This window comes from Phallusia mammillata, chromosome 6 (genome assembly GCF_965637545.1).
Source record: "Phallusia mammillata chromosome 6, kaPhaMamm4.hap1.1, whole genome shotgun sequence".
In the NCBI taxonomy this organism is placed as follows: domain Eukaryota; kingdom Metazoa; phylum Chordata; class Ascidiacea; order Phlebobranchia; family Ascidiidae; genus Phallusia; species Phallusia mammillata.
The window spans coordinates 12,887,755-12,912,751 of record NC_137257.1 but is presented as its reverse complement, the minus strand read 5'-3'; the positions used below and the strand labels follow the sequence as shown (position 1 = coordinate 12,912,751).

Genomic DNA, 24,997 nt, shown 5'->3' with positions numbered 1-24,997 from the left:
CAGTCTTATCTCATTAAACAAAATAAATGTCTGATACGAAGTCGAAACGCAAAGTTTAAACGCGGCACTTGAAAAACACGTTGACTTCTTAAACTTTTCTTCTGGCAAAGTTACGTATATAATGGTTGGCTGATAGTCCACACCATCGAACTTCTTGAATAAAACAACAACTATTTGTTGAAAAGAAACAATGCAAAACAAATTGATGAATACCACCCCGGATGTAGCAGTTTATCTCCTTAGCATGGTAAGTTGAACACAAGTGTTACGGCAAAATTAACTAAATTACTTGACCACTTTCATATTGTTGTCAATCGTAACTTTGAACAAACTGTTTTTACGAACGTAATCTTTTTTCGCAGGCTCTTGATGAAACGTTGAAGGTCGAACTGGTGAGCAAAAGAAAAATCCAAAGAGCTTATTCCTGTCCCAGGAATCGGTTACGCAATAGGTTCGATAACAGTTTTGTGTCAAAGCGGGGTGCTGCAATTTCGAAAAAGCGCTCTCGCACCGAAGACGATGACAATAATTGCTCGCTAACTGATGAGTCTCATTTAAACTCTCATGAAAATGAAACCTTTCAATCAACGAAACGAGCAAGAAAATCATTCAGCAGCCCAACTAATGTTGGTCACTGTTACAGAGGAAAGGCAGCGGTACCGCTTGCAAGAAAAACGGCTTTTAAACCTATATCGGACATTGAATCATCTTCCAAATCTACTCGTTCTTGTTCTACCCTTGTTTCTCAAGTCCTCAGAACGCAACATGGCCGCCATTGTCGACAAATGCTAACAGCAGTGTAATAGAACACTGGTAACTTCAAGAGCATATGAAAGACATATTTTACTTATTAAAGATATGCGTTGAAATATATATAGATGTTTTCATCAAGTTTGTTCCATCGCGTTGATGTACTTTCGCAATTACCTTCTTTTTGTGTCTTTTTCGTGTCTTCGTCTTCAAGCAGTCATGTGCTTATTTTCATCACTTGCAATAAAGCAAAATATTAAACTAGTGCACATCATTTTTTTGATTTCAGACATTGTTGCACAAAACTTTGAGGTTTCTCAAGGAATCTGTTCAAACCAGAAAAAGCATGTTAGTAATGCATTTTTGTACTTTTTTGGCGTTGAAAGTCAACTGTTGTCAACTAAAATCTCACAGATAATGCAGAAAAAATAACAAACGCTCCCCGTCGGGGAATCGAACCCCGGTCTCCCGCGTGACAGGCGGGGATACTTACCACTATACTAACGAGGACATGAAACATGTTGTTAATTATTGGAATGTCAATTGTGAAGAAATGTTTTTCGCAAACATAAACAAAACTTAAAACGTTAGTTAATCACTATAAGCGTACCACGCTAACTTTGAAGAGCGGACTTTTTCTGATAAGCAGTCTTATCTCATTAAACAAAATAAATGTCTGATACGAAGTCGAAACGCAAAGTTTAAACGCGGCACTTGAAAAACACGTTGACTTCTTAAACTTTTTTTCTGGCAAAGTTACGTATATAATGGTTGGCTGATAGTCCACACCATCGAACTTCTTGAATAAAACAACAACTATTTGTTGAAAAGAAAGAATGCAAAACAAATTGATGAATACCACCCCGGATGTAGCAGTTTATCTCCTTAGCATGGTAAGTTGTACACAAGTGTTACGGCAAAATTAACTAAATTACTTGACCACTTTCATATTGTTGTCAATCTTAACTTTGAACAAACTGTTTTTACGAACGTAATCTTTTTTCGCAGGCTCTTGATGAAACGTTGAAGGTCGAACTGGTGAGCAAAAGAAAAATCCAAAGAGCTTATTCCTGTCCAGGAATCGGTTACGCAATAGGTTCGATAACAGTTTTGTGTCAAAGCGGGGTGCTGTAATTTCGAAAAAGCGCTCTCGCACCGAAGACGATGACAATAATTGCTCGCTAACTGATGAGTCTCATTTAAACTCTCATGAAAATGAAACCTTTCAATCAACGAAACGAGCAAGAAAATCATTCAGCAGCCCAACTAATGTTGGTCACTGTTACAGAGGAAAGGCAGCGGTACCGCTTGCAAGAAAAACGGCTTTTAAACCTATATCGGACATTGAATCATCTTCCAAATCTACTCGTTCTTGTTCTTCCCTTGTTTCTCAAGTCCTCAGAACGCAACATGGCCGCCATTGTCGACAAATGCTAACAGCAGTGTAATAGAACACTGGTAACTTCAAGAGCATATGAAAGACATATTTTACTTATTAAAGATATGCGTTGAAATATATATAGATGTTTTCATCAAGTTTGTTCCATCGCGTTGATGTACTTTCGCAATTACCTTCTTTTTGTGGCTTTTTCGTGTCTTCGTCTTCAAGCAGTCATGTGCTTATTTTCATCACTTGCAATAAAGCAAAATATTAAACTAGTGCACATCATTTTTTTGATTTCAGACATTGTTGCACAAAACTTTGAGGTTTCTCAAGGAATCTGTTCAAACCAGAAAAAGCATGTTAGTAATGGATTTTTGTACTTTTTTGGCGTTGAAAGTCAACTGTTGTCAACTAAAATCTCACAGATAATGCAGAAAAAATAACAAACGCTCCCCGTTGGGGAATCGAACCCCGGTCTCCCGCGTGACAGGCGGGGATACTTACCACTATACTAACGAGGACATGAAACATGTTGTTAATTATTGGAATGTCAATTGTGAAGAAATGTTTTTCGCAAACATAAACAAAACTTAAAACGTTAGTTAATCACTATAAGCGTACCACGCTAACTTTGAAGAGCGGACTTTTTCAGATAAGCAGTCTTATCTCATTAAACAAAATAAATGTCTGATACGAAGTCGAAACGCAAAGTTTAAACGCGGCACTTGAAAAACACGTTGACTTCTTAAACTTTTCTTCTGGCAAAGTTACGTATATAATGGTTGGCTGATAGTCCACACCATCGAACTTCTTGAATAAAACAACAACTATTTGTTGAAAAGAAACAATGCAAAACAAATTGATGAATACCACCCCGGATGTAGCAGTTTATCTCCTTAGCATGGTAAGTTGTACACAAGTGTTACGGCAAAATTAACTAAATTACTTGACCACTTTCATATTGTTGTCAATCTTAACTTTGAACAAACTGTTTTTACGAACGTAATCTTTTTTCGCAGGCTCTTGATGAAACGTTGAAGGTCGAACTGGTGAGCAAAAGAAAAATCCAAAGAGCTTATTCCTGTCCCAGGAATCGGTTACGCAATAGGTTCGATAACAGTTTTGTGTCAAAGCGGGGTGCTGCAATTTCGAAAAAGCGCTCTCGCACCGAAGACGATGACAATAATTGCTCGCTAACTGATGAGTCTCATTTAAACTCTCATGAAAATGAAACCTTTCAATCAACGAAACGAGCAAGAAAATCATTCAGCAGCCCAACTAATGTTGGTCACTGTTACAGAGGAAAGGCAGCGGTACCGCTTGCAAGAAAAACGGCTTTTAAACCTATATCGGACATTGAATCATCTTCCAAATCTACTCGTTCTTGTTCTACCCTTGTTTCTCAAGTCCTCAGAACGCAACATGGCCGCCATTGTCGACAAATGCTAACAGCAGTGTAATAGAACACTGGTAACTTCAAGAGCATATGAAAGACATATTTTACTTATTAAAGATATGCGTTGAAATATATATAGATGTTTTCATCAAGTTTGTTCCATCGCGTTGATGTACTTTCGCAATTACCTTCTTTTTGTGGCTTTTTCGTGTCTTCGTCTTCAAGCAGTCATGTGCTTATTTTCATCACTTGCAATAAAGCAAAATATTAAACTAGTGCACATCATTTTTTTGATTTCAGACATTGTTGCACAAAACTTTGAGGTTTCTCAAGGAATCTGTTCAAACCAGAAAAAGCATGTTAGTAATGGATTTTTGTACTTTTTTGGCGTTGAAAATCAACTCTTGTCAACTAAAATCTCACAGATAATGCAGAAAAAATAACAAACGCTCCCCGTCGGGGAATCGAACACCGGTCTCCCGCGTGACAGGCGGGGATACTTACCACTATACTAACGAGGACATGAAACATGTTGTTAATTATTGGAATGTCAATTGTGAAGAAATGTTTTTCGCAAACATAAACAAAACTTAAAACGTTAGTTAATCACTATAAGCGTACCACGCTAATTTTGAAGAGCGGACTTTTTCTGATAAGCAGTCTTATCTCATTAAACAAAATAAATGTCTGATACGAAGTCGAAACGCAAAGTTTAAACGCGGCACTTGAAAAACACGTTGACTTCTTAAACTTTTCTTCTGGCAAAGTTACGTATATAATGGTTGGCTGAACATCCACACCATCGAACTTCTTGAATAAAACAACAACTATTTGTTGAAAAGAAACAATGCAAAACAAATTGATGAATACCACCCCGGATGCAGCAGTTTATCTCCTTAGCATGGTAAGTTGTACACAAGTGTTACGGCAAAATTAACTAAATTACTTGACCACTTTCATATTGTTGTCAATCTTAACTTTGAACAAACTGTTTTTACGAACGTAATCTTATTTCGCAGGCTCTTGATGAAACGTTGAAGGTCGAACTGGTGAGCAAAAGAAAAATCCAAAGAGCTTATTCCTGTCCCAGTAATCGGTTACGCAATAGGTTCGATAACAGTTTTGTGTCAAAGCGGGGTGCTGTAATTTCGAAAAAGCGCTCTCGCACCGAAGACGATGACAATAATTGCTCGCTAACTGATGAGTCTCATTTAAACTCTCATGAAAATGAAACCTTTCAATCAACGAAACGAGCAAGAAAATCATTCAGCAGCCCAACTAATGTTGGTCACTGTTACAGAGGAAAGGCAGCGGTACCGCTTGCAAGAAAAACGGCTTTTAAACCTATATCGGACATTGAATCATCTTCCAAATCTACTCGTTCTTGTTCTTCCCTTGTTTCTCAAGTCCTCAGAACGCAACATGGCCGCCATTGTCGACAAATGCTAACAGCAGTGTAATAGAACACTGGTAACTTCAAGAGCATATGAAAGACATATTTTACTTATTAAAGATATGCGTTGAAATATATATAGATGTTTTCATCAAGTTTGTTCCATCGCGTTGATGTACTTTCGCAATTACCTTCTTTTTGTGTCTTTTTCGTGTCTTCGTCTTCAAGCAGTCATGTGCTTATTTTCATCACTTGCAATAAAGCAAAATATTAAACTAGTGCACATCATTTTTTTGATTTCAGACATTGTTGCACAAAACTTTGAGGTTTCTCAAGGAATCTGTTCAAACCAGAAAAAGCATGTTAGTAATGGATTTTTGTACTTTTTTGGCGTTGAAAGTCAACTGTTGTCAACTAAAATCTCACAGATAATGCAGAAAAAATAACAAACGCTGCCCGTCGGGGAATCGAACCCCGGTCACACGCGTGACAGGCGGGGATACTTACCACTATACTAACGAGGACATGAAACATGTTATTAATTATTGGAATGTCAATTCTGAAGAAATGTCTTTCGCAAACATAAACAAAACTTAAAACGTTAGTTAATCACTATGAGCGTACCACGCTAACTTTGAAGAGCGGACTTTTTCTGATAAGCAGTCTTATCTCATTAAACAAAATAAATGTCTGATACGAAGTCGAAACGCAAAGTTTAAACGCGGCACTTGAAAAACACTTTGACTTCTTAAACTTTTTTTCTGGCAAAGTTACCTATATAATGGTTGGCTGATAGTACACACCATCGAACTTCTTGAATAAAACAACAACTATTTGTTGAAAAGAAACAATGCAAAACAAATTGATGAATACCACCCCGGATGTAGCAGTTTATCTCCTTAGCATGGTAAGTTGTACACAAGTGTTACGGCAAAATTAACTAAATTACTTGACCACTTTCATATTGTTGTCAATCTTAACTTTGAACAAACTGTTTTTACGAACGTAATCTTTTTTCGCAGGCTCTTGATGAAACGTTGAAGGTCGAACTGGTGAGCAAAAGAAAAATCCAAAGAGCTTATTCCTGTCCCAGGAATCGGTTACGCAATAGGTTCGATAACAGTTTTGTGTCAAAGCGGGGTGCTGTAATTTCGAAAAAGCGCTCTCGCACCGAAGACGATGACGATAATTGCTCGCTAACTGATGAGTCTCATTTAAACTCTCATGAAAATGAAACCTTTCAATCAACGAAACGAGCAAGAAAATCATTCAGCAGCCCAACTAATGTTGGTCACTGTTACAGAGGAAAGGCAGCGGTACCGCTTGCAAGAAAAACGGCTTTTAAACCTATATCGGACATTGAATCATCTTCCAAATCTACTCGTTCTTGTTCTTCCCTTGTTTCTCAAGTCCTCAGAACGCAACATGGCCGCCATTGTCGACAAATGCTAACAGCAGTGTAATAGAACACTGGTAACTTCAAGAGCATATGAAAGACATATTTTACTTATTAAAGATATGCGTTGAAATATATATAGATGTTTTCATCAAGTTTGTTCCATCGCGTTGATGTACTTTCGCAATTACCTTCTTTTTGTGTCTTTTTCGTGTCTTCGTCTTCAAGCAGTCATGTGCTTATTTTCATCACTTGCAATAAAGCAAAATATTAAACTAGTGCACATCATTTTTTTGATTTCAGACATTGTTGCACAAAACTTTGAGGTTTCTCAAGGAATCTGTTCAAACCAGAAAAAGCATGTTAGCAATGGATTTTTGTACTTTTTTGGCGTTGAAAGTCAACTGTTGTCAACTAAAATCTCACAGATAATGCAGAAAAAATAACAAACGCTCCCCGTCGGGGAATCGAACCCCGGTCTCCCGCGTGACAGGCGGGGATACTTACCACTATACTAACGAGGACATGAAACATGTTGTTAATTATTGGAATGTCAATTCTGAAGAAATGTTTTTCGCAAACATAAACAAAACTTAAAACGTTAGTTAATCACTATAAGCGTACCACGCTAACTTTGAAGAGCGGATTTTTTCTGATAAGCAGTCTTATCTCATTAAACAAAATAAATGTCTGATACGAATTCGAAACGCAAAGTTTAAACGCGGCACTTGAAAAACACGTTGACTTCTTAAACTTGTTTTCTGTCAAAGTTACGTATATAATGGTTGGCTGATAGTCCACACCATCGAACTTCTTGAATAAAACAACAAATATTTGTTGAAAAGAAACAATGCAAAACAAATTGATGAATACCACCCCGGATGTAGCAGTTTATCTCCTTAGCATGGTAAGTTGTACACAAGTGTTACGGCAAAATTAACTAAATTACTTGACCACTTTCATATTGTTGTCAATCTTAACTTTGAACAAACTGTTTTTACGAACGTAATCTTTTTTCGCAGGCTCTTGATGAAACGTTGAAGGTCGAACTGGTGAGCAAAAGAAAAATCCAAAGAGCTTATTCCTGTCCCAGGAATCGGTTACGCAATAGGTTCGATAACAGTTTTGTGTCAAAGCGGGGTGCTGTAATTTCGAAAAAGCGCTCTCGCACCGAAGACGATGACAATAATTGCTCGCTAACTGATGAGTCTCATTTAAACTCTCATGAAAATGAAACCTTTCAATCAACGAAACGAGCAAGAAAATCATTCAGCAGCCCAACTAATGTTGTTCACTGTTACAGAGGAAAGGCAGCGGTACCGCTTGCAAGAAAAACGGCTTTTAAACCTATATCGGACATTGAATCATCTTCCAAATCTACTCGTTCTTGTTCTTCCCTTGTTTCTCAAGTCCTCAGAACGCAACATGGCCGCCATTGTCGACAAATGCTAACAGCAGTGTAATAGAACACTGGTAACTTCAAGACCATATGAAAGACATATTTTACTTGTTAAAGATATGCGTTGAAATATATATAGATGTTTTCATCAAGTTTGTTCCATCGCGTTGATGTACTTTCGCAATTACCTTCTTTTTGTGTCTTTTTCGTGTCTTCGTCTTCAAGCAGTCATGTGCTTATTTTCATCACTTGCAATAAAGCAAAATATTAAACTAGTGCACATCATTTTTTTGATTTCAGACATTGTTGCACAAAACTTTGAGGTTTCTCAAGGAATCTGTTCAAACCAGAAAAAGCATGTTAGTAATGGATTTTTGTACTTTTTTGGCGTTGAAAGTCAACTGTTGTCAACTAAAATCTCACAGATAATGCAGAAAAAATAACAAACGCTCCCCGTCGGGGAATCGAACCCCGGTCTCCCGCGTGACAGGCGGGGATACTTACCACTATACTAACGAGGACATGAAACATGTTGTTAATTATTGGAATGTCAATTCTGAAGAAATGTTTTTCGCAAACATAAACAAAACTTAAAACGTTAGTTAATCACTATAAGCGTACCACGCTAACTTTGAAGAGCGGATTTTTTCTGATAAGCAGTCTTATCTCATTAAACAAAATAAATGTCTGATACGAATTCGAAACGCAAAGTTTAAACGCGGCACTTGAAAAACACGTTGACTTCTTAAACTTGTTTTCTGTCAAAGTTACGTATATAATGGTTGGCTGATAGTCCACACCATCGAACTTCTTGAATAAAACAACAAATATTTGTTGAAAAGAAACAATGCAAAACAAATTGATGAATACCACCCCGGATGTAGCAGTTTATCTCCTTAGCATGGTAAGTTGTACACAAGTGTTACGGCAAAATTAACTAAATTACTTGACCACTTTCATATTGTTGTCAATCTTAACTTTGAACAAACTGTTTTTACGAACGTAATCTTTTTTCGCAGGCTCTTGATGAAACGTTGAAGGTCGAACTGGTGAGCAAAAGAAAAATCCAAAGAGCTTATTCCTGTCCCAGGAATCGGTTACGCAATAGGTTCGATAACAGTTTTGTGTCAAAGCGGGGTGCTGCAATTTCGAAAAAGCGCTCTCGCACCGAAGACGATGACAATAATTGCTCGCTAACTAATGAGTCTCATTTAAACTCTCATGAAAATGAAACCTTTCAATCAACGAAACGAGCAAGAAAATCATTCAGCAGCCCAACTAATGTTGGTCACTGTTACAGAGGAAAGGCAGCGGTACCGCTTGCAAGAAAAACGGCTTTTAAACCTATATCGGACATTGAATCATCTTCCAAATCTACTCGTTCTTGTTCTACCCTTGTTTCTCAAGTCCTCAGAACGCAACATGGCCGCCATTGTCGACAAATGCTAACAGCAGTGTAATAGAACACTGGTAACTTCAAGAGCATATGAAAGACATATTTTACTTATTAAAGATATGCGTTGAAATATATATAGATGTTTTCATCAAGTTTGTTCCATCGCGTTGATGTACTTTCGCAATTACCTTCTTTTTGTGGCTTTTTCGTGTCTTCGTGTTCAAGCAGTCATGTGCTTATTTTCATCACTTGCAATAAAGCAAAATATTAAACTAGTGCACATCATTTTTTTGATTTCAGACATTGTTGCACAAAACTTTGAGGTTTCTCAAGGAATCTGTTCAAACCAGAAAAAGCATGTTAGTAATGGATTTTTGTACTTTTTTGGCGTTGAAAATCAACTCTTGTCAACTAAAATCTCACAGATAATGCAGAAAAAATAACAAACGCTCCCCGTCGGGGAATCGAACCCCGGTCTCCCGCGTGACAGGCGGGGATACTTACCACTATACTAACGAGGACATGAAACATGTTGTTAATTATTGGAATGTCAATTGTGAAGAAATGTTTTTCGCAAACATAAACAAAACTTAAAACGTTAGTTAATCACTATAAGCGTACCACGCTAATTTTGAAGAGCGGACTTTTTCTGATAAGCAGTCTTATCTCATTAAACAAAATAAATGTCTGATACGAAGTCGAAACGCAAAGTTTAAACGCGGCACTTGAAAAACACGTTGACTTCTTAAACTTTTCTTCTGGCAAAGTTACGTATATAATGGTTGGCTGAACATCCACACCATCGAACTTCTTGAATAAAACAACAACTATTTGTTGAAAAGAAACAATGCAAAACAAATTGATGAATACCACCCCGGATGCAGCAGTTTATCTCCTTAGCATGGTAAGTTGTACACAAGTGTTACGGCAAAATTAACTAAATTACTTGACCACTTTCATATTGTTGTCAATCTTAACTTTGAACAAACTGTTTTTACGAACGTAATCTTATTTCGCAGGCTCTTGATGAAACGTTGAAGGTCGAACTGGTGAGCAAAAGAAAAATCCAAAGAGCTTATTCCTGTCCCAGTAATCGGTTACGCAATAGGTTCGATAACAGTTTTGTGTCAAAGCGGGGTGCTGTAATTTCGAAAAAGCGCTCTCGCACCGAAGACGATGACAATAATTGCTCGCTAACTGATGAGTCTCATTTAAACTCTCATGAAAATGAAACCTTTCAATCAACGAAACGAGCAAGAAAATCATTCAGCAGCCCAACTAATGTTGGTCACTGTTACAGAGGAAAGGCAGCGGTACCGCTTGCAAGAAAAACGGCTTTTAAACCTATATCGGACATTGAATCATCTTCCAAATCTACTCGTTCTTGTTCTTCCCTTGTTTCTCAAGTCCTCAGAACGCAACATGGCCGCCATTGTCGACAAATGCTAACAGCAGTGTAATAGAACACTGGTAACTTCAAGAGCATATGAAAGACATATTTTACTTATTAAAGATATGCGTTGAAATATATATAGATGTTTTCATCAAGTTTGTTCCATCGCGTTGATGTACTTTCGCAATTACCTTCTTTTTGTGTCTTTTTCGTGTCTTCGTCTTCAAGCAGTCATGTGCTTATTTTCATCACTTGCAATAAAGCAAAATATTAAACTAGTGCACATCATTTTTTTGATTTCAGACATTGTTGCACAAAACTTTGAGGTTTCTCAAGGAATCTGTTCAAACCAGAAAAAGCATGTTAGTAATGGATTTTTGTACTTTTTTGGCGTTGAAAGTCAACTGTTGTCAACTAAAATCTCACAGATAATGCAGAAAAAATAACAAACGCTGCCCGTCGGGGAATCGAACCCCGGTCACACGCGTGACAGGCGGGGATACTTACCACTATACTAACGAGGACATGAAACATGTTATTAATTATTGGAATGTCAATTCTGAAGAAATGTCTTTCGCAAACATAAACAAAACTTAAAACGTTAGTTAATCACTATGAGCGTACCACGCTAACTTTGAAGAGCGGACTTTTTCTGATAAGCAGTCTTATCTCATTAAACAAAATAAATGTCTGATACGAAGTCGAAACGCAAAGTTTAAACGCGGCACTTGAAAAACACTTTGACTTCTTAAACTTTTTTTCTGGCAAAGTTACCTATATAATGGTTGGCTGATAGTACACACCATCGAACTTCTTGAATAAAACAACAACTATTTGTTGAAAAGAAACAATGCAAAACAAATTGATGAATACCACCCCGGATGTAGCAGTTTATCTCCTTAGCATGGTAAGTTGTACACAAGTGTTACGGCAAAATTAACTAAATTACTTGACCACTTTCATATTGTTGTCAATCTTAACTTTGAACAAACTGTTTTTACGAACGTAATCTTTTTTCGCAGGCTCTTGATGAAACGTTGAAGGTCGAACTGGTGAGCAAAAGAAAAATCCAAAGAGCTTATTCCTGTCCAGGAATCGGTTACGCAATAGGTTCGATAACAGTTTTGTGTCAAAGCGGGGTGCTGTAATTTCGAAAAAGCGCTCTCGCACCGAAGACGATGACAATAATTGCTCGCTAACTGATGAGTCTCATTTAAACTCTCATGAAAATGAAACCTTTCAATCAACGAAACGAGCAAGAAAATCATTCAGCAACCCAACTAATGTTGTTCACTGTTACAGAGGAAAGGCAGCGGTACCGCTTGCAAGAAAAACGGCTTTTAAACCTATATCGGACATTGAATCATCTTCCAAATCTACTCGTTCTTGTTCTTCCCTTGTTTCTCAAGTCCTCAGAACGCAACATGGCCGCCATTGTCGACAAATGCTAACAGCAGTGTAATAGAACACTGGTAACTTCAAGAGCATATGAAAGACATATTTTACTTATTAAAGATATGCGTTGAAATATATATAGATGTTTTCATCAAGTTTGTTCCATCGCGTTGATGTACTTTCGCAATTACCTTCTTTTTGTGGCTTTTTCGTGTCTTCGTCTTCAAGCAGTCATGTGCTTATTTTCATCACTTGCAATAAAGCAAAATATTAAACTAGTGCACATCATTTTTTTGATTTCAGACATTGTTGCACAAAACTTTGAGGTTTCTCAAGGAATCTGTTCAAACCAGAAAAAGCATGTTAGTAATGGATTTTTGTACTTTTTTGGCGTTGAAAGTCAACTGTTGTCAACTAAAATCTCACAGATAATGCAGAAAAAATAACAAACGCTCCCCGTCGGGGAATCGAACCCCGGTCTCCCGCGTGACAGGCGGGGATACTTACCACTATACTAACGAGGACATGAAACATGTTGTTAATTATTGGAATGTCAATTCTGAAGAAATGTTTTTCGCAAACATAAACAAAACTTAAAACGTTAGTTAATCACTATAAGCGTACCACGCTAACTTTGAAGAGCGGATTTTTTCTGATAAGCAGTCTTATCTCATTAAACAAAATAAATGTCTGATACGAATTCGAAACGCAAAGTTTAAACGCGGCACTTGAAAAACACGTTGACTTCTTAAACTTGTTTTCTGTCAAAGTTACGTATATAATGGTTGGCTGATAGTCCACACCATCGAACTTCTTGAATAAAACAACAAATATTTGTTGAAAAGAAACAATGCAAAACAAATTGATGAATACCACCCCGGATGTAGCAGTTTATCTCCTTAGCATGGTAAGTTGTACACAAGTGTTACGGCAAAATTAACTAAATTACTTGACCACTTTCATATTGTTGTCAATCTTAACTTTGAACAAACTGTTTTTACGAACGTAATCTTTTTTCGCAGGCTCTTGATGAAACGTTGAAGGTCGAACTGGTGAGCAAAAGAAAAATCCAAAGAGCTTATTCCTGTCCCAGGAATCGGTTACGCAATAGGTTCGATAACAGTTTTGTGTCAAAGCGGGGTGCTGCAATTTCGAAAAAGCGCTCTCGCACCGAAGACGATGACAATAATTGCTCGCTAACTAATGAGTCTCATTTAAACTCTCATGAAAATGAAACCTTTCAATCAACGAAACGAGCAAGAAAATCATTCAGCAGCCCAACTAATGTTGGTCACTGTTACAGAGGAAAGGCAGCGGTACCGCTTGCAAGAAAAACGGCTTTTAAACCTATATCGGACATTGAATCATCTTCCAAATCTACTCGTTCTTGTTCTACCCTTGTTTCTCAAGTCCTCAGAACGCAACATGGCCGCCATTGTCGACAAATGCTAACAGCAGTGTAATAGAACACTGGTAACTTCAAGAGCATATGAAAGACATATTTTACTTATTAAAGATATGCGTTGAAATATATATAGATGTTTTCATCAAGTTTGTTCCATCGCGTTGATGTACTTTCGCAATTACCTTCTTTTTGTGGCTTTTTCGTGTCTTCGTGTTCAAGCAGTCATGTGCTTATTTTCATCACTTGCAATAAAGCAAAATATTAAACTAGTGCACATCATTTTTTTGATTTCAGACATTGTTGCACAAAACTTTGAGGTTTCTCAAGGAATCTGTTCAAACCAGAAAAAGCATGTTAGTAATGGATTTTTGTACTTTTTTGGCGTTGAAAATCAACTCTTGTCAACTAAAATCTCACAGATAATGCAGAAAAAATAACAAACGCTCCCCGTCGGGGAATCGAACCCCGGTCTCCCGCGTGACAGGCGGGGATACTTACCACTATACTAACGAGGACATGAAACATGTTGTTAATTATTGGAATGTCAATTGTGAAGAAATGTTTTTCGCAAACATAAACAAAACTTAAAACGTTAGTTAATCACTATAAGCGTACCACGCTAATTTTGAAGAGCGGACTTTTTCTGATAAGCAGTCTTATCTCATTAAACAAAATAAATGTCTGATACGAAGTCGAAACGCAAAGTTTAAACGCGGCACTTGAAAAACACGTTGACTTCTTAAACTTTTCTTCTGGCAAAGTTACGTATATAATGGTTGGCTGAACATCCACACCATCGAACTTCTTGAATAAAACAACAACTATTTGTTGAAAAGAAACAATGCAAAACAAATTGATGAATACCACCCCGGATGCAGCAGTTTATCTCCTTAGCATGGTAAGTTGTACACAAGTGTTACGGCAAAATTAACTAAATTACTTGACCACTTTCATATTGTTGTCAATCTTAACTTTGAACAAACTGTTTTTACGAACGTAATCTTATTTCGCAGGCTCTTGATGAAACGTTGAAGGTCGAACTGGTGAGCAAAAGAAAAATCCAAAGAGCTTATTCCTGTCCCAGTAATCGGTTACGCAATAGGTTCGATAACAGTTTTGTGTCAAAGCGGGGTGCTGTAATTTCGAAAAAGCGCTCTCGCACCGAAGACGATGACAATAATTGCTCGCTAACTGATGAGTCTCATTTAAACTCTCATGAAAATGAAACCTTTCAATCAACGAAACGAGCAAGAAAATCATTCAGCAGCCCAACTAATGTTGGTCACTGTTACAGAGGAAAGGCAGCGGTACCGCTTGCAAGAAAAACGGCTTTTAAACCTATATCGGACATTGAATCATCTTCCAAATCTACTCGTTCTTGTTCTTCCCTTGTTTCTCAAGTCCTCAGAACGCAACATGGCCGCCATTGTCGACAAATGCTAACAGCAGTGTAATAGAACACTGGTAACTTCAAGAGCATATGAAAGACATATTTTACTTATTAAAGATATGCGTTGAAATATATATAGATGTTTTCATCAAGTTTGTTCCATCGCGTTGATGTACTTTCGCAATTACCTTCTTTTTGTGTCTTTTTCGTGTCTTCGTCTTCAAGCAGTCATGTGCTTATTTTCATCACTTGCAATAAAGCAAAATATTAAACTAGTGCACATCATTTTTTTGATTTCAGACATTGTTGCACAAAACTTTGAGGTTTCTCAAGGAATCTGTTCAAACCAGAAAAAGCATGTTAGTAATGGATTTTTGTACTTTTTTGGCGTTGAAAGTCAACTGTTGTCAACTAAAATCTCACAGATAATGCAGAAAAAATAACAAACGCTGCCCGTCGGGGAATCGAACCCCGGTCACACGCGTGACAGGCGGGGATACTTACCACTATACTAACGAGGACATGAAACATGTTATTAATTATTGGAATGTCAATTCTGAAGAAATGTCTTTCGCAAACATAAACAAAACTTAAAACGTTAGTTAATCACTATGAGCGTACCACGCTAACTTTGAAGAGCGGACTTTTTCTGATAAGCAGTCTTATCTCATTAAACAAAATAAATGTCTGATACGAAGTCGAAACGCAAAGTTTAAACGCGGCACTTGAAAAACACTTTGACTTCTTAAACTTTTTTTCTGGCAAAGTTACCTATATAATGGTTGGCTGATAGTACACACCATCGAACTTCTTGAATAAAACAACAACTATTTGTTGAAAAGAAACAATGCAAAACAAATTGATGAATACCACCCCGGATGTAGCAGTTTATCTCCTTAGCATGGTAAGTTGTACACAAGTGTTACGGCAAAATTAACTAAATTACTTGACCACTTTCATATTGTTGTCAATCTTAACTTTGAACAAACTGTTTTTACGAACGTAATCTTTTTTCGCAGGCTCTTGATGAAACGTTGAAGGTCGAACTGGTGAGCAAAAGAAAAATCCAAAGAGCTTATTCCTGTCCAGGAATCGGTTACGCAATAGGTTCGATAACAGTTTTGTGTCAAAGCGGGGTGCTGTAATTTCGAAAAAGCGCTCTCGCACCGAAGACGATGACAATAATTGCTCGCTAACTGATGAGTCTCATTTAAACTCTCATGAAAATGAAACCTTTCAATCAACGAAACGAGCAAGAAAATCATTCAGCAACCCAACTAATGTTGTTCACTGTTACAGAGGAAAGGCAGCGGTACCGCTTGCAAGAAAAACGGCTTTTAAACCTATATCGGACATTGAATCATCTTCCAAATCTACTCGTTCTTGTTCTTCCCTTGTTTCTCAAGTCCTCAGAACGCAACATGGCCGCCATTGTCGACAAATGCTAACAGCAGTGTAATAGAACACTGGTAACTTCAAGAGCATATGAAAGACATATTTTACTTATTAAAGATATGCGTTGAAATATATATAGATGTTTTCATCAAGTTTGTTCCATCGCGTTGATGTACTTTCGCAATTACCTTCTTTTTGTGGCTTTTTCGTGTCTTCGTCTTCAAGCAGTCATGTGCTTATTTTCATCACTTGCAATAAAGCAAAATATTAAACTAGTGCACATCATTTTTTTGATTTCAGACATTGTTGCACAAAACTTTGAGGTTTCTCAAGGAATCTGTTCAAACCAGAAAAAGCATGTTAGTAATGGATTTTTGTACTTTTTTGGCGTTGAAAGTCAACTGTTGTCAACTAAAATCTCACAGATAATGCAGAAAAAATAACAAACGCTCCCCGTTGGGGAATCGAACCCCGGTCTCCCGCGTGACAGGCGGGGATACTTACCACTATACTAACGAGGACATGAAACATGTTGTTAATTATTGGAATGTCAATTGTGAAGAAATGTTTTTCGCAAACATAAACAAAACTTAAAACGTTAGTTAATCACTATAAGCGTACCACGCTAACTTTGAAGAGCGGACTTTTTCAGATAAGCAGTCTTATCTCATTAAACAAAATAAATGTCTGATACGAAGTCGAAACGCAAAGTTTAAACGCGGCACTTGAAAAACACGTTGACTTCTTAAACTTTTCTTCTGGCAAAGTTACGTATATAATGGTTGGCTGATAGTACACACCATCGAACTTCTTGAATAAAACAACAACTATTTGTTGAAAAGAAACAATGCAAAACAAATTGATGAATACCACCCCGGATGTAGCAGTTTATCTCCTTAGCATGGTAAGTTGTACACAAGTGTTACGGCAAAATTAACTAAATTACTTGACCACTTTCATATTGTTGTCAATCTTAACTTTGAACAAACTGTTTTTACGAACGTAATCTTTTTTCGCAGGCTCTTGATGAAACGTTGAAGGTCGAACTGGTGAGCAAAAGAAAAATCCAAAGAGCTTATTCCTGTCCCAGGAATCGGTTACGCAATAGGTTCGATAACAGTTTTGTGTCAAAGCGGGGTGCTGCAATTTCGAAAAAGCGCTCTCGCACCGAAGACGATGACAATAATTGCTCGCTAACTAATGAGTCTCATTTAAACTCTCATGAAAATGAAACCTTTCAATCAACGAAACGAGCAAGAAAATCATTCAGCAGCCCAACTAATGTTGGTCACTGTTACAGAGGAAAGGCAGCGGTACCGCTTGCAAGAAAAACGGCTTTTAAACCTATATCGGACATTGAATCATCTTCCAAATCTACTCGTTCTTGTTCTACCCTTGTTTCTCAAGTCCTCAGAACGCAACATGGCCGCCATTGTCGACAAATGCTAACAGCAGTGTAATAGAACACTGGTAACTTCAAGAGCATATGAAAGACATATTTTACTTATTAAAGATATGCGTTGAAATATATATAGATGTTTTCATCAAGTTTGTTCCATCGCGTTGATGTACTTTCGCAATTACCTTCTTTTTGTGGCTTTTTCGTGTCTTCGTCTTCAAGCAGTCATGTGCTTATTTTCATCACTTGCAATAAAGCAAAATATTAAACTAGTGCACATCATTTTTTTGATTTCAGACATTGTTGCACAAAACTTTGAGGTTTCTCAAGGAATCTGTTCAAACCAGAAAAAGCATGTTAGTAATGGATTTTTGTACTTTTTTGGCGTTGAAAATCAACTCTTGTCAACTAAAATCTCACAGATAATGCAGAAAAAATAACAAACGCTCCCCGTCGGGGAATCGAACCCCGGTCTCCCGCGTGACAGGCGGGGATACTTACCACTATACTAACGAGGACATGAAACATGTTGTTAATTATTGGAATGTCAATTGTGAAGAAATGTTTTTCGCAAACATAAACAAAACTTAAAACGTTAGTTAATCACTATAAGCGTACCACGCTAATTTTGAAGAGCGGACTTTTTCTGATAAGCAGTCTTATCTCATTAAACAAAATAAATGTCTGATACGAAGTCGAAACGCAAAGTTTAAACGCGGCACTTGAAAAACACGTTGACTTCTTAAACTTTTCTTCTGGCAAAGTTACGTATATAATGGTTGGCTGAACATCCACACCATCGAACTTCTTGAATAAAACAACAACTATTTGTTGAAAAGAAACAATGCAAAACAAATTGATGAATACCACCCCGGATGCAGCAGTTTATCTCCTTAGCATGGTAAGTTGTACACAAGTGTTACGGCAAAATTAACTAAATTACTTGACCACTTTCATATTGTTGTCAATCTTAACTTTGAACAAACTGTTTTTACGAACGTAATCTTATTTCGCAGGCTCTTGATGAAACGTTGAAGGTCGAACTGGTGAGCAAAAGAAAAATCCAAAGAGCTTATTCCTGTCCCAGGAATCGGTTACGCAATAGGTTCGATAACAGTTTTGTGTCAAAGCGGGGTGCTGCAATTTCGAAAAAGCGCTCTCGCACCGAAGACGATGACAATAATTGCTCGCTAACTGATGAGTCTCATTTAAACTCTCATGAAAATGAAACCTTTCAATCAACGAAACGAGCAAGAAAATCATTCAGCAGCCCAACTAATGTTGGTCACTGTTACAGAGGAAAGGCAGCGGTACCGCTTGCAAGAAAAACGGCTTTTAAACCTATATCGGACATTGAATCATCTTCCAAATCTACTCGTTCTTGTTCTACCCTTGTTTCTCAAGTCCTCAGAACGCAACATGGCCGCCATTGTCGACAAATGCTAACAGCAGTGTAATAGAACGCTGGTAACTTCAAGAGCATATGAAAGACATATTTTACTTATTAAAGATATGCGTTGAAATATATATAGATGTTTTCATCAAGTTTGTTCCATCGCGTTGATGTACTTTCGTAATTACCTTCTTTTTGTGGCTTTTTCGTGTCTTCGTCTTCAAGCAGTCATGTGCTTATTTTCATCACTTGCAATAAAGCAAAATATTAAACTAGTGCACATCATTTTTTTGATTTCAGACATTGTTGCACAAAACTTTGAGGTTTCTCAAGGAATCTGTTCAAACCAGAAAAAGCATGTTAGTAATGCATTTTTGTACTTTTTTGGCGTTGAAAATCAACTGTTGTCAACTAAAATCTCACAGATAATGCAGAAAAAATAACAAACGCTCCCCGTCGGGGAATCGAACCCCGGTCTCCCGCGTGACAGGCGGGGATACTTACCACTATACTAACGAGGACATGAAACACGTTGTTAATTACTGGAATGTCAATTCTGAAGAAATGTTTTTCGCAAACATAAACAAAACTTAAAACGTTAGTTAATCACTATAAGCGTACCACGCTAACTTTGAAGAGCGGACTTTTTCTGATAAGCAGTCTTATCTCATTAAACAAAATAAATGTCTAAAACGAAGTCGAAACGCAAAGTTTAAACGCGGCACTTGAAAAACACGTTGACTTCTTAAACTTTTTTTCTGGCAAAGTTACCTATATAATGGTTGGCTGATAGTACACACCATCGAACTTCTTGAATAAAACAACAACTATTTGTTGAAAAGAAACAATGCAAAACAAATTGATGAATACCACCCCGGATGTAGCAGTTTATCTCCTTAGCATGGTAAGTTGTACACAAGTGTTACGGCAAAATTAACTAAATTACTTGACCACTTTCATATTGTTGTCAATCTTAACTTTGAACAAACTGTTTTTACGAACGTAATCTTTTTTCGCAGGCTCTTGATGAAACGTTGAAGGTCGAACTGGTGAGCAAAAGAAAAATCCAAAGAGCTTATTCCTGTCCCAGGAATCGGTTACGCAATAGGTTCGATAACAGTTTTGTGTCAAAGCGGGGTGCTGTAATTTCGAAAAAGCGCTCTCGCACCGAAGACGATGACCATAATTGCTCGCTAACTGATGAGTCTCATTTAAACTCTCATGAAAATGAAACCTTTCAATCAACGAAACGAGCAAGAAAATCATTCAGCAGCCCAACTAATGTTGGTCACTGTTACAGAGGAAAGGCAGCGGTACCGCTTGCAAGAAAAACGGCTTTTAAACCTATATCGGACATTGAATCATCTTCCAAATCTACTCGTTCTTGTTCTTCCCTTGTTTCTCAAGTCCTCAGAACGCAACATGGCCGCCATTGTCGACAAATGCTAACAGCAGTGTAATAGAACACTGGTAACTTCAAGAGCATATGAAAGACATATTTTACTTATTAAAGATATGCGTTGAAATATATACAACTTAGATGTTTTCATCAAGTTTGTTCCATCGCGTTGATGTACTTTCGCAATTACCTTCTTTTTGTGGCTTTTTCGTGTCTTCGTCTTCAAGCAGTCATGTGCTTATTTTCATCACTTGCAATAAAGCAAAATATTAAACTAGTGCACATCATTTTTCTAATTTCAGACATTGTTGCACAAAACTTTGAGGTTTCTCAAGGAATCTGTTCAAACCAGAAAAAGCATGTTAGTAATGGATTTTTGTACTTTTTTGGCGTTGAAAGTCAACTCTTGTCAACTAAAATCTCACAGATAATGCAGAAAAAATAACAAACGCTCCCCGTCGGGGAATCGAACCCCGGTCTCCCGCGTGACAGGCGGGGATACTTACCACTATACTAACGAGGACATGAAACATGTTGTTAATTATTGAATTGTCAATTCTGAAGAAATGTTTTTCGCAAACATAAACAAAACTTAAAACGTTAGTTAATCACTATAAGCGTACCACGCTAACTTTGAAGAGCGGACTTTTTCTGATAAGCAGTCTTATCTCATTAAACAAAATAAATGTCTGATACGAAGTCGAAACGCAAAGTTTAAACGCGGCACTTGAAAAACACGTTGACTTCTTAAACTTTTTTTCTGGCAAAGTTACCTATATAATGGTTGGCTGATAGTACACACCATCGAACTTCTTGAATAAAACAACAACTATTTGTTGAAAAGAAACAATGCAAAACAAATTGATGAATACCACCCCGGATGTAGCAGTTTATCTCCTTAGCATGGTAAGTTGTACACAAGTGTTACGGCAAAATTAACTAAATTACTTGACCACTTTCATATTGTTGTCAATCTTAACTTTGAACAAACTGTTTTTACGAACGTAATCTGTTTTCGCAGGCTCTTGATGAAACGTTGAAGGTCGAACTGGTGAGCAAAAGAAAAATCCAAAGAGCTTATTCCTGTCCCAGGAATCGGTTACGCAATAGGTTCGATAACAGTTTTGTGTCAAAGCGGGGTGCTGTAATTTCGAAAAAGCGCTCTCGCACCGAAGACGATGACAATAATTGCTCGCTAACTGATGAGTCTCATTTAAACTCTCATGAAAATGAAACCTTTCAATCAACGAAACGAGCAAGAAAATCATTCAGCAGCCCAACTAATGTTGTTCACTGTTACAGAGGAAAGGCAGCGGTACCGCTTGCAAGAAAAACGGCTTTCAAACCTATATCGGACATTGAATCATCTTCCAAATCTACTCGTTCTTGTTCTTCCCTTGTTTCTCAAGTCCTCAGAACGCAACATGGCCGCCATTGTCGACAAATGCTAGCAGCAGTGTAATAGAACACTGGTAACTTCAAGAGCATATGAAAGACATATTTTACTTATTAAAGATATGCGTTGAAATATATATAGATTTTTTCTTCAAGTTTGTTCCATCGCGTTGATGTACTTTCGCAATTACCTTCTTTTTGTGGCTTTTTCGTGTCTTCGTCTTCAAGCAGTCATGTGCTTATTTTCATCACTTGCAATAAAGCAAAATATTAAACTAGTGCACATCATTTTTCTGATTTCAGACATTGTTGCACAAAACTTTGAGGTTTCTCAAGGAATCTGTTCAAACCAGAAAAAGCATGTTAGTAATGCATTTTTGTACTTTTTGGCGTTGAAAGTCAACTGTTGTCAACTAAAATCTCACAGATAATGCAGAAAAAATAACAAACGCTCCCCGTCGGGGAATCGAACCGCGGTCTCCCGCGTGACAGGCGGGGATACTTACCACTATACTAACGAGGACATGAAACATGTTGTTAATTATTGAATTGTCAATTCTGAAGAAATGTTTTTCGCAAACATAAACAAAACTTAAAACGTTAGTTAATCACTATAAGCGTACCACGCTAACTTTGAAGAGCGGACTTTTTCTGATAAGCAGTCTTATCTCATTAAACAAAATAAATGTCTGATACGAAGTCGAAACGCAAAGTTTAAACGCGGCACTTGAAAAACACGTTGACTTCTTAAACTTTTTTTCTGGCAAAGTTACGTATATAATGGTTGGCTGATAGTCCACACCATCGAACTTCTTGAATAAAACAACAACTATTTGTTGAAAAGAAACAATGCAAAACAAATTGATGAATACCACCCCGGATGTAGCAGTTTATCTCCTTTGCATGGTAAGTTGTACACAAGTGTTACGGCAAAATTAACTAAATTACTTGACCACTTTCATATTGTTGTCAATCTTAACTTTGAACAAACTGTTTTTACGAACGTAATCTGTTTTCGCAGGCTCTTGATGAAACGTTGAAGGTCGAACTGGTGAGCAAAAGAAAAATCCAAAGAGCTTATTCCTGTCCCAGGAATCGGTTACGCAATAGGTTCGATAACAGTTTTGTGTCAAAGCGGGGTGCTGTAATTTCGAAAAAGCGCTCTCGCACCGAAGACGATGACAATAATTGCTCGCTAACTGATGAGTCTCATTTAAACTCTCATGAAAATGAAACCTTTCAATCAACGAAACGAGCAAGAAAATCATTCAGCAGCCCAACTAATGTTGTTCACTGTTACAGAGGAAAGGCAGCGGTACCGCTTGCAAGAAAAACGGCTTTCAAACCTATATCGGACATTGAATCATCTTCCAAATCTACTCGTTCTTGTTCTTCCCTTGTTTCTCAAGTCCTCAGAACGCAACATGGCCGCCATTGTCGACAAATGCTAACAGCAGTGTAATAGAACACTGGTAACTTCAAGAGCATATGAAAGACATATTTTACTTATTAAAGATATGCGTTGAAATATATATAGATGTTTTCATCAAGTTTGTTCCATCGCGTTGATGTACTTTCGCAATTACCTTCTTTTTGTGGCTTTTTCGTGTCTTCGTCTTCAAGCAGTCATGTGCTTATTTTCATCACTTGCAATAAAGCAAAATATTAAACTAGTGCACATCATTTTTTTGATTTCAGACATTGTTGCACAAAACTTTGAGGTTTCTCAAGGAATCTGTTCAAACCAGAAAAAGCATGTTAGTAATGGATTTTTGTACTTTTTTGGCGTTGAAAGTCAACTCTTGTCAACTAAAATCTCACAGATAATGCAGAAAAAATAACAAACGCTCCCCGTCGGGGAATCGAACCCCGGTCTCCCGCGTGACAGGCGGGGATACTTACCACTATACTAACGAGGACATGAAACATAATGTCAATTGTGAAGAAATGTTTTTCGCAAACATAAACAAAACTTAAAACGTTAGTTAATCACTATAAGCGTACCACGCTAACTTTGAAGAGCGGACTTTTTCTGATAAGCAGTCTTATCTCATTAAACAAAATAAATGTCTGATACGAAGTCGAAACGCAAAGTTTAAACGCGGCACTTGAAAAACACGTTGACTTCTTAAACTTTTTTTCTGGCAAAGTTACGTATATAATGGTTGGCTGATAGTCCACACCATCGAACTTCTTGAATAAAACAACAACTATTTGTTGAAAAGAAACAATGCAAAACAAATTGATGAATACCACCCCGGATGTAGCAGTTTATCTCCTTAGCATGGTAAGTTGTACACAAGTGTTACGGCAAAATTAACTAAATTACTTGACCACTTTCATATTGTTGTCAATCTTAACTTTGAACAAACTGTTTTTACGAACGTAATCTTTTTTCGCAGGCTCTTGATGAAACGTTGAAGGTCGAACTGGTGAGCAAAAGAAAAATCCAAAGAGCTTATTCCTGTCCCAGTAATCGGTTACGCAATAGGTTCGATAACAGTTTTGTGTCAAAGCGGGGTGCTGTAATTTCGAAAAAGCGCTCTCGCACCGAAGACGATGACAATAATTGCTCGCTAACTGATGAGTCTCATTTAAACTCTCATGAAAATGAAACCTTTCAATCAACGAAACGAGCAAGAAAATCATTCAGCAACCCAACTGATGTTGGTCACTGTTATAGAGGAAAGGCAGCGGTACCGCTTGCAAGAAAAACGGCTTTTAAACCTATATCGGACCTTGAATCATCTTCCAAATCTACTTGTTACGGACAAATTCACAATATTTAAATGTGATTTTTATGCTTTCTTTCCCAAGTGCAACCATGCGTTACGTCTATTCCCAAGTGCATTGTTCTTTGTTAGTTTTGGGCCAATCCTAACTTTTATATGCGGTCATGTGACTAAAACGTGCTTGGACTTAGCCACACCTTGTTCTAAAAGTGCAGTTTGTATGTTTTAGTGCAGTAATCTGTTAGAATCGACTTAGTTTAAATGTTTGTGTGTTAACCAAATGTCAGCAAGTTTACAAGTATGTTAATGTATAGCCATGTGAAGTGTTTCTAGTAACTTTTCGTTTGTTATTGTTGTTTGAATGTTTAGACGATAAAGCCAACACCATAATGTCAAACACCTAGGTACTGTGAACTTCAGAAATCTCAACTGCTCAAGTGCTTAACTGTTTCAATTTCCTCTATTCTGTATAGTCTTGACATCCACTGTGGCGCAATTCAGCTGTTTTGGATCTTGGATACGAACTGTATTTGTTGTCATTCGTGCACTGTTCTTGCACCTTCATCGCCATAATATAACACTGAAAA

At 37.4% G+C, this 24,997-nt stretch overlaps 14 non-coding genes across 14 annotated transcripts; all 14 read right to left on the bottom strand.

The window, feature by feature from the left end:
* Nucleotides 1-1,188: 1,188 nt before the first annotated feature.
* Trnad-guc (transfer RNA aspartic acid (anticodon GUC)) lies at nt 1,189-1,260 on the bottom strand. Its single transcript has one exon. It is a non-coding gene; the product is annotated as a tRNA-Asp (tRNA).
* A 1,323-nt stretch (nt 1,261-2,583) lies between these two features.
* On the bottom strand, nt 2,584-2,655 carry Trnad-guc (transfer RNA aspartic acid (anticodon GUC)). Its single transcript has one exon. It is a non-coding gene; the product is annotated as a tRNA-Asp (tRNA).
* Nucleotides 2,656-3,979: 1,324 nt separating this feature from the next.
* Nucleotides 3,980-4,051, bottom strand: Trnad-guc (transfer RNA aspartic acid (anticodon GUC)). Its single transcript has one exon. It is a non-coding gene; the product is annotated as a tRNA-Asp (tRNA).
* A 2,720-nt stretch (nt 4,052-6,771) lies between these two features.
* Trnad-guc (transfer RNA aspartic acid (anticodon GUC)) lies at nt 6,772-6,843 on the bottom strand. The gene has a single exon. It is a non-coding gene; the product is annotated as a tRNA-Asp (tRNA).
* A 1,324-nt stretch (nt 6,844-8,167) lies between these two features.
* Nucleotides 8,168-8,239, bottom strand: Trnad-guc (transfer RNA aspartic acid (anticodon GUC)). Its single transcript has one exon. It is a non-coding gene; the product is annotated as a tRNA-Asp (tRNA).
* Nucleotides 8,240-9,563: 1,324 nt separating this feature from the next.
* On the bottom strand, nt 9,564-9,635 carry Trnad-guc (transfer RNA aspartic acid (anticodon GUC)). The gene has a single exon. It is a non-coding gene; the product is annotated as a tRNA-Asp (tRNA).
* A 2,719-nt stretch (nt 9,636-12,354) lies between these two features.
* Nucleotides 12,355-12,426, bottom strand: Trnad-guc (transfer RNA aspartic acid (anticodon GUC)). Its single transcript has one exon. It is a non-coding gene; the product is annotated as a tRNA-Asp (tRNA).
* Nucleotides 12,427-13,750: 1,324 nt separating this feature from the next.
* Nucleotides 13,751-13,822, bottom strand: Trnad-guc (transfer RNA aspartic acid (anticodon GUC)). Its single transcript has one exon. It is a non-coding gene; the product is annotated as a tRNA-Asp (tRNA).
* Nucleotides 13,823-16,541: 2,719 nt separating this feature from the next.
* Trnad-guc (transfer RNA aspartic acid (anticodon GUC)) lies at nt 16,542-16,613 on the bottom strand. Its single transcript has one exon. It is a non-coding gene; the product is annotated as a tRNA-Asp (tRNA).
* A 1,324-nt stretch (nt 16,614-17,937) lies between these two features.
* Trnad-guc (transfer RNA aspartic acid (anticodon GUC)) lies at nt 17,938-18,009 on the bottom strand. The gene has a single exon. It is a non-coding gene; the product is annotated as a tRNA-Asp (tRNA).
* A 1,324-nt stretch (nt 18,010-19,333) lies between these two features.
* On the bottom strand, nt 19,334-19,405 carry Trnad-guc (transfer RNA aspartic acid (anticodon GUC)). Its single transcript has one exon. It is a non-coding gene; the product is annotated as a tRNA-Asp (tRNA).
* A 1,329-nt stretch (nt 19,406-20,734) lies between these two features.
* Nucleotides 20,735-20,806, bottom strand: Trnad-guc (transfer RNA aspartic acid (anticodon GUC)). Its single transcript has one exon. It is a non-coding gene; the product is annotated as a tRNA-Asp (tRNA).
* Nucleotides 20,807-22,129: 1,323 nt separating this feature from the next.
* Trnad-guc (transfer RNA aspartic acid (anticodon GUC)) lies at nt 22,130-22,201 on the bottom strand. The gene has a single exon. It is a non-coding gene; the product is annotated as a tRNA-Asp (tRNA).
* A 1,324-nt stretch (nt 22,202-23,525) lies between these two features.
* Nucleotides 23,526-23,597, bottom strand: Trnad-guc (transfer RNA aspartic acid (anticodon GUC)). Its single transcript has one exon. It is a non-coding gene; the product is annotated as a tRNA-Asp (tRNA).
* Nucleotides 23,598-24,997: the final 1,400 nt, after the last annotated feature.